The sequence below is a fragment of the Triticum urartu genome, chromosome 1A (genome assembly GCF_056163025.1).
Source record: "Triticum urartu cultivar PI428250 chromosome 1A, HENAU_Tu73, whole genome shotgun sequence".
Lineage (NCBI taxonomy): Eukaryota > Viridiplantae > Streptophyta > Magnoliopsida > Poales > Poaceae > Triticum > Triticum urartu.
In genome coordinates, this window is record NC_141873.1 from 471922908 (window position 1) to 471932146 (window position 9239).

Genomic DNA, 9239 nt, shown 5'->3' on the forward strand with positions numbered 1-9239 from the left:
CGCGAGTCCACGAAGGGCTCCACCCACGAAGGGTCCACGGAGAAGCAACCGCCCACAAAGGGTCCATGAAGAAGCAACCTTGTCTATCCCACCATGGCCAACGCCCACGAAGGACTTGCCTCACTAGCGGTAGACCTTCACGAAGTAGGCGATCTCCTTGCCTTTACAAACTCCTTGGTTCAACTCGACAATCTTGTCGGAGGCTCCCAAGTGACACCTAGCCAATCTAGGAGACACCACTCTCCAAGAAGTAACAAATGGTGTGTAGGTAATGAACTCCTTGCTCTTGTGCTTCAAATGATAGTCTCCCCAACACTCAACTCTCTCTCATAGGATTTGGATTTGGTGGAAAGAAGATTTGAGTGGAAAGCAACTTGGGAAGGCTAGAGATCAAGATTCATATGGTAGGAATGGAATGTCTTGGTCTCAACACATGAGTAGGTGGTTTTCTCTCAGAACATATGAGTAGGAATGGTGTGTGTGTTCTGATGGCTCTCTCATCGAATGAGAAGGAGGTGGAGGGGTATATATAGCCTCCACTCAAAATCCAACCGTTACACACAATTTACCAATCTCGGTGGGACCGAATCAGAAAACTCGGTCGGACCGAAATGGTAAACCTAGTGACCGTTAGGAATTTCGGTGGGACTGACATGCAACTCGGTAGGACCGATTCGGTTAGGGTTTGGGCATAACGTAATCTCGGTGAGACCGATTACACAAACTCGGTGAGACCGAGTTTGGTAATTAGCTAACCAGAGAGTTGGTCAGGCAAACTCGGTGGGACCGATTTGCTCTTTCGGTGAGACCGAGTGGAACTCGGTGAGACCGAAAAGTTACAAAGGGGAAACACTGAGTTTACATTGTAATCTCGGTGGGACCGATTCGCTCTTTCGGTGGGACCGAAAAGTTACGAAAGGGAAACAGAGAGTTTGCAATCCCATCTCGGTGGGACCGAGATCCTTATCGGTAGGACCGAATTGCTAGGGTTTGGCAGTGGCTAATGACAATTGAAACTCGGTGGCGCCGGATAGGAAAAATCGGTAGGACCGAGTTTGGCTTAGAGTTTAGGTCATATGTGGATATGGGAAAGTAGTTGAGGGTTTTTGGAGCATATCATTAAGCACATGAAGCAAGAGGCTCATTAAGCAACACCTCATCCCTCCTTGATAGTATTGGCTTTTCCTATGGACTCATTGTGATCTTGGATCACTAAAATATAAAATGAAGAGTCTTGAGCTTTTGAGCTTGAGCCAATCCTTTGTCCTTAACATTTTGAGGGTTCCACTTTCACATCCATGCCATGCCAATCATTGAGCTTTCCTGAAATAATCATCTTGGAATAGCATTAGCTCAATGAGTTATATGTTGTTATGAATTACCAAAACCACCTAGGGATAGTTGCACTTTCAGCTTACCCCCCAGGGGTACAATGGTAATCTGGCTGGACGCGGGCCCAGTCGTTAGTGCCTCCGGCCTCCGTCTTCTCCGCCGACTGGTGGGCCCCGCCGACTGGCTAGGTACGGAGCCGACAGGCCGTGTCTGCCGCGGGCGGGTCTTGCCGGCTGCTGATTACTGTAGCCGTGCTTCTAATGACGCGGGCTTGGTCATGGAGTCGTGGCAACAGCCCCGCCGCCTGGAGGGCGATCACTATTGCCACTCTCCGTCACATCTGGTTAATGGCGCGTGGGCCCCGGGGGAGGAGCCGGCCGACTCTCAGGGGCGGACTCCTGACGGGTCCGACTTGTGGTGCACCTGCCGTCTTCTGGGATCCCGCTGGCCGGTGGGACCCGCCGCCCAAAGGTCATACAGACAAGCCGTCGTTGGCGCAGGATTCGGTCCACCGGTGCTGATGTCAGGGCCAGCATGGCAACAGTGTCACGCCGCACGGAGATCTCCACAAGTACGGCGTACTGTGACCATGCTTGCCTTTGGAAAGTGGTGGGAGCAGTCTTCACTGTAGCCACTCCCCTGTCCTTTCCCTCTTGATGAGGACGTGGGGTTTTGCTGGAGTTGGGGGCCGACTCCCCAAGGCCGGCTTCTAGGGAAGTGGTCAGTCAGGAGTCGGTTTGTCCTGAAGTCGTCCCTGGGACTCGGCCGCGAGTGGCTAGTCGGTGGCCTTGCCGCCGACTCCTCAGAAGGCGGCTCTTTGTCCTGGGGTCTTGAGGGGCGTAGCCTGCCCCGATGTCTTGAAAGGTTCTGGCACTCGGGTTAGCCTACCCGTGGCCCATTAGTTCGACAACCACCGATACAACTCTACGCACGCTTGACGTTCGCTTTACCAGAAACAAGTATGAAACTAGAAGTACTTTGTAGGTGTTGTTGGATAGGTATGCAAGATAATAAAGAGCAAGTAAATAAAAAGTAGGGGTTATTTAGATAAAGACACAACTAAGTTATGTTTAGTAGAGAGTTTATTGTTACGAGAAATTTATTTGTCCCTAGGCAATCCATAACTAGACCGGTAATCATTATTGCAATTTTATATGAGGGAGAGGCATAAGCTAACATACTTTCTCTACTTGGATCATATGCACTTATGATTGGAACTCTAGCAAGCGGACTACTAAAGATTCATTAAGGTAAAACCCAACCATAGCATTAAAGTATCAAGTCCCCTTTATCCCATATGCAAACAACCTACTTACTCGGGTCTGTGCTTCTGTCACTCACGCCACCCACCATAAGCAAATCATAAGCATATTGCAAACCCTACAACGGGAATCCCTCACGCTTGCGTGACACGGAGAGCACCATAGGACAACACCAATAATAAAACATACAACTCAAACCAATCACGATCATCAAATAGCCATTAGGACAAAACATATCTACTCAAACATCATAGGATAGCCATACATCATTGGGAAATAATATATAGCGTTGAGCACCATGTTTAAGTAGAGATTACAACGGGTAAGAGAGAGGTTACACCGCTGCATAGAGGGGGGAAGAGTTGGTGATGATGGCGGTGAAGTTGTTGGTGAAGATGGCGGTGATGATGATGGCCCCCGGTGGCACTCCGGCGCCACCGGAAGCGAGGGGGAGAGGGCGCCACCGGAAGCGAGGGGGAGAGGGCCCCCCTTCTTCTTCTTCTTCCTTGACCTCCTCCCTAGATGGGAGAAGGGTTTCCCCTCTGGTCCTTGGCTCCCATGGCGTGGGAGGGGCGAGAGCCCCTCCGAGATTGGATCTATCCCTCTGTCTCTCTCTGTTTCTGCGTTCTCTTCTGGCTCTGTTTCACCATTTCATATATATATGGAGATCCGTAACTCCGATTGGCCTGAAACCTTCGCCGTGATTTTTTCCGAATATTAGCTTTCTTGCAGCAAAAGAAGAGCGTCAACCGCCTTACGGTGGGCTCACGAGGGTAGGGGGCGCGCCCTAAGGGGGGGCGCCCCCCTGCCTCGTGACCACCTCGGGCACTGGTTCGCGTTGATTTTCCTTCCGAATTTTCCATATTTTCCAAAAATAAGCTTCGTCCGTTTTTATCCCTTTGGACTCCATTTGATATGGATATTCTGCGAAACCAAAAACATGCAACAGACAGGAACTGGCACTGAGCACTGGATCAATATGTTAGTCCCAAAAGTAATATGAAAAGTTGAAAGTTGAATAATATTGGCATGGAACAATCAAAAATTATAGATACGACGGAGACGTATCAGTCGGTGACGGGGACGACGGCGGGGATGATGCAGGGGCTCCTTGATTTCTACAAAAACAAAATATAAACAAAAATATTATTATCCTCATCTTAGGACTTAGTCAAACCCTATGTCTAAAACATCCTACTTCTAGCCCTACCAGTTACTAAAAATACCTTGTTCTAACCCTAAAAATTGAAAAGACCTATATACATTTACTAAAAATACCCTAGTTCTAGCCCTAACATCTGTCCATCCATCCATTTATCTATATATCCTCATAAATCCTAGAAAATGCCCTGATTTTTTAACTATTGTCTACTTCTTGAATCATAGAAAAATGCCCTAATTTTACATAACATAGAAAATTTCCTATTCTATTCAAAAGACCTACATTTACTTATTTTTTCAATTATATTCAGAAAACCTATATTTACTAAAATAATCTCATATAGCATAATACATTTCGGTACCTAAAAATTTCTATTACTAAATTCTTTTACTAAAAAAATTTATACCTAAATTTTCATACAAAGAGAGGAGGGCAGTGGGAGGAGGAGGAGGAGGGAGGAGTGAGGGATTCGGGCGGATGGGGAAGGGAGGAGAGAGGAGGGCAGTGGGAGCAGGGAGCAGGGAGCATGGCGGTGGTCGGACGAGGGAGGAGGGAGGAGCGAGGGCCGCCTGCGTGATCGAGGAGGGAGGAGAGAGGAGGGGCTGCCGGAGGGAGGAGAGACGAGGGCGGCGATAGGAGGAGGGAGGGAAGGACGCAGATATCATGGGGGCGATGACGGGCGGTGACGGCGATGGCGCATGACAGAGTGGGCGAGTGAGAGTGTGAGAGGGCGAGTGAGGACGCGCGCGGGCCAAGGCGTGGATAAGGTACCCGTAGTAGTAGCACTGGTTCGAAAGAACCACTACTGCTAAGATCCATAGCAGTAGTGCTTTAACGGAACAAGCGCTACTGCTATGATAATTAACAATAGCGGTTTTGTGGAACCAGCGCTACTACTAAGGCTATGATCATTAGCATGTAAAAAAGCATCAAATTAAAAAAAGCATTGGTCATCATTGATCTTCTTGTGTAGAATCTAAATTGTCAGTATGAATCTTCACCGGTTTAGGAACCGGCGAAGATTCATATTGCCACAGATCCTACACATAGAGTACAATGAAGACCAAGTGATTGTGATAGTTTGAGAAGCACCATATTTAAGGTGGTAAACATTCTGTTCGCGGAGCAAGGTGGGACAAAACTTTGGTCATAGGAGGGGACTGAATTTAGCAGTAGCGTTGGTTGGAGGAAAGCGCTATTGCTAAGTACAATAGCAGTGGCGCTTTTCTTGTTTGAGCGCTACTAGTATAACTAGCCTGCCGGCAACGGTCTGGCGATTATAGTAGTAGCGTTATTTTACAACTACAATGCTACTACTATATGCATAGTAGCAGTGCTCTTTCTGCCCAAGCGCTACTGCTAAATATTTGCAGCACTGCCATTTAAAAAGCGCTAATAGTAAGCTCCTGTGTATAAGGTTTTCCCTAGTAGTGTGATAGATATACAAATTACCTACGTTGTCCTAATTTTTCAGAATTTTTGGAGTAGCAGAAGTATGGTTGGAGTACAGATTACTACAGACTGTTCTGTTTTTGACAGATTCTGTTTTCAATGCATAGTTTGCTTGTTTCCTAGTTTCTGTGGCTTATATTGCTCAATATAAATTGTGGAAATGATAAGGTACAGTAGGCATTGTGTGAGAACAATTATGAGCCTTGTTTTGGACAGTACCAAAGTGAATGGTTTGCTCTTTTATCATACTAACCTATCTCACGAAATTCCATTAAGTTTTGTGTGATTGAAGTTTTCAAGTTTTGGGTGAGACATCGATATGAGGAGAATAATGAGTGACAAGACCCTAAGCTTGGGGATGCCCAAGGCATCTCAAATTCATATCCAAGGAAGATCCAAGCAACTAATCTTGGGGATGCCCCGGAAGGCATCCCCTCTTTCGTCTCCAACATAATCAGTAACCTTACTTGAGGCTATATTTTTATTCGTCACATGATATGAGTTTTTCTTGGAGCATCATTTTATTTTGTTTGTATTTGCTTCCTGTTATTTATAATAATGTTTTGCATCTTTTATTCAATAAAAGTGCCAAGGATAGCTTTCCACATGCTTATTTTGCAACCATATGAGTTGTTGTTTCAAAACAGAAAGTTTATAGCTGTTGCAAAAATTCCCGAGAAAAGTAAGTATGCGATAAATGTTGAAAATTTTTGAACAATAAACTATGGTAAATTTTCTACAGTGTGGTAAATTTTTAGAATTTTTGGAGTTACAGAAGTATGAATGTCCTTGCATTCTTTACAGACTGTACTGTTTTGACAGATTGCTATTATGTTTGCATTGTTTACATGTGTTTGCTTGTTTAATGATTCTATTTGAGGATAGGACTATTAAATATGTAGAGGAATTTAGTATGCAATGTTAAATAATAATTTTAGTGATTTTCTACCGTAGAGAATGATACGCTTTTTGCATTTATTTATGCTAACTTATCTCACGAGTTCTTGTTGAGTTTTGTGTGGATGAAGTTTTTGAGATTTAGGGAAACCGTGATATAAAAGGTATTAAGGAGACACAAAAGTTCAAGCTTGGGGATGCCCAAGGCATCCCAAGATAATATTTCAAGAAGTCTCAAGCATCTAAGATTGGGGATGCCCCGATAGGCATCCCACCTTTCTTCATCAACAATTATCGGTTAGTATCGGTTGAGCCTAAGTTTTTGCTTCTTCACATGAGTTGTGATATTCTTGGAATGTAATTCTATTTTGTTTTGCTTGATGTTTTAATAAAATACTTAAATCTGAAAGTTTTTTTAAATAATAGAGAGTTCACAATCAGCTACCTATTTACTTAACTACTCGTTTGGCCGTCACTTATATCTTTTTGGAGTAGTTAGTCATTTGCTCTAGTGCTTCACTTATATCTTTTTGAGCACGATGTGCTTTAATATTTTTGAAGAAATTATCTCATGCTTCACTTATATTATTTTGAGAGACTAAAAATTTTATGCTCATGTTCTTCACTTAAATTTGTTTGAGCTTGTCAAAACCAATTGCAACATATGAAACTAGTCCCAAAGTGATAGATATTCAAGAGGGATATAATAAAAACTTTCATGCAGATCATTGTACAAAATAAACTTGATTCTTTGTAATAGTTTTGAGATATGATGATAGTGATATGTGAGTCATGTTGATGAGTAATTGTGCTTTAGTAAGAATATTGGTGTTAAGGTTTGTGATTCCCTATGCAAGCACATAAGTAAATAGTTATGCAATGAAATTACATCCTACTTGTGGTGCATTATTCGGTGTTAGTTATACTCAATGCTCGCTTATGTGATTTTTTGTTTCTTGGTTGGTTGCTTCTCAATCTTTTTGCTAGCATCCACTTGTACTAAGTAGGAATACCACTTGTGCATCCAAAATTCTTAAACCCAGTTTTGCCATATGAGTCCATCATACCTACCTATATACGGTATTCTTGTGCTGTTCTAAGCAAGTTTGTATGTGTCATCTCTAATTTTTAAAATAATTTCCTTTTTGTGTGCTCGTACTGCTCATGAAACGGTAGGGGGTGGCTGATATTTTTCCATGCTAGATGTGTTATTCTCAAGATGATTGTTTATTCACTTGTCATTGCACGAGAGTAAGGCAAAGGTAATAGGGATGCCCAGTCCCAAAATGAAAAATGAATTTACTTTATGTTATCAAATAATAAATTCCTTGGAAAGTGTTGGTATGGAAGGCATCCATGGATACGGCTAGCCATGGATTGTGAAAGAAAGGTGGAAAAAGGAATAAACTTTATTTTTTGTTTGGGAACCCCCTATGATATATCTAGCATGGAACGTATGGGGAACTACTCGATCGTTTTCGTTGACAGGAAAAGCATGCCACCCAAAATGTTTTTATCTCTCTTTTTCGTTTGAGCTCTGGCACCTCTACAAATCCCTACTTCTCTCTGCGAAGGGCCTATCTATTTACTTTATGCATTTTTTATTTTTTATTTTGAGTCTCCATCTTCTCTTATAAAGCACCAACTAGGGAGCACTATGATCATACTTGTGCATTGGATGTAGCTAATATATGAGTGTGTTTCATGAATGGGTCAATGATTGAGCATGATGGGCTAGGGATAACTTTCTTTAGTGTTGATATTTTGAAAGACATGGTTGCTTGTTGACATGCTTGAGTATGAAATATTCATGTCAAAACTAGACTATTGCTTTGAAGCATATAACATCCAAATGTCCATGCTACAAAAGAAAAGAAAATGTGATGAACATGTTAGGCAACATTCCACATCAAAATTTTCGTTTTTATTATTTACCTACTCGAGGACGAGCAGGAATTAAGCTTGGGGATGCTGATACGTCTCCAACGTATCTATAATTTTTTATTGTTCCATGCTGTTATATTATCATTCTTGGATGTTTTACAATCATTTTGTAGCAACTTTATATCATTTTTGGGGACTAACCTATTGACATAGTGCCCAACGCCAGTTGCTGTTTTTTGCTTGTTTTTACTTCGCAGAAAATCAATACCAAATGGAGTCCAAACACTGCGAAAGTTTTTGGTGATTTTTTTGGACCAGAAGACATCCAATGGGCCAAAGAAGTACTAGAGGGGTGCCCCGAGTCCAGGCGCGCCCTGATGGGTTGTGCCCACCTCGGTGGCCTCCCACACCGCCTCTTCGCCCTATAAATTCCCAAATATTCCAAAACCCCCGAGGGTAACCCTAGATCAGAAGTTCCGCCGCCGCAAGCCTCTGTAGCCACGAAAAACCAAGTGAGACCCTGTTCCGACACTCCGCCGGAGGGGGAAATCATCACCGGTGGCCATCTTCATCATACCGGTGGCCACCATGATGAGGAGGGAGTACTCCCCCCTCGGGCTGAGGGTTTATACCAGTAGCTATGTGTTTAATCTCTCTCTCTCTCTCTCTCGTGTTCTTGATCGCACGATCTTGATGTATCGGGGGCTTTGTTAATATAGTTGGATGATATGGTGTTTCTCCCTCTCTATCTTGTTGTGAATTGTGTTTTCCCTTTGAGATTTCGTTTTATCATATTGAATACTTTTATGGATTTGAGAGCACTTGATATATGTCTTGCATATCAATACCCATGGTGACAATGGGGTATTATTTTGGTTCACTTGATATATATTTTGGCACTCAACTCGCGGATTCCCGAGGTGACATTGGGGTAATCTATGCATGGGGGTTGATGCGCGTTCTCATCTTTGTTTCTCCGGTAGAAATCTTGGGGCACTCTTTAAGATTCATTGTGTTGGATCGAGTATTATAAATCTGAATTTGCTTTTATTTTAGTACGAACTCTTGATAGATCGATTGGAAAGAATAGCTACAAACAATTTCTTCTTATGCTCTCCGCTAGATAAGAACTTTGGAGTGATTCTTCGTTGCACGTTGTGGGATGGCTATATGATCCAATTAGATTAGCATTGTTGAGAGGTTGCACTAGCGAAAGTACGGACCCTAGGCCTCATTTTCAAGCATTGCAA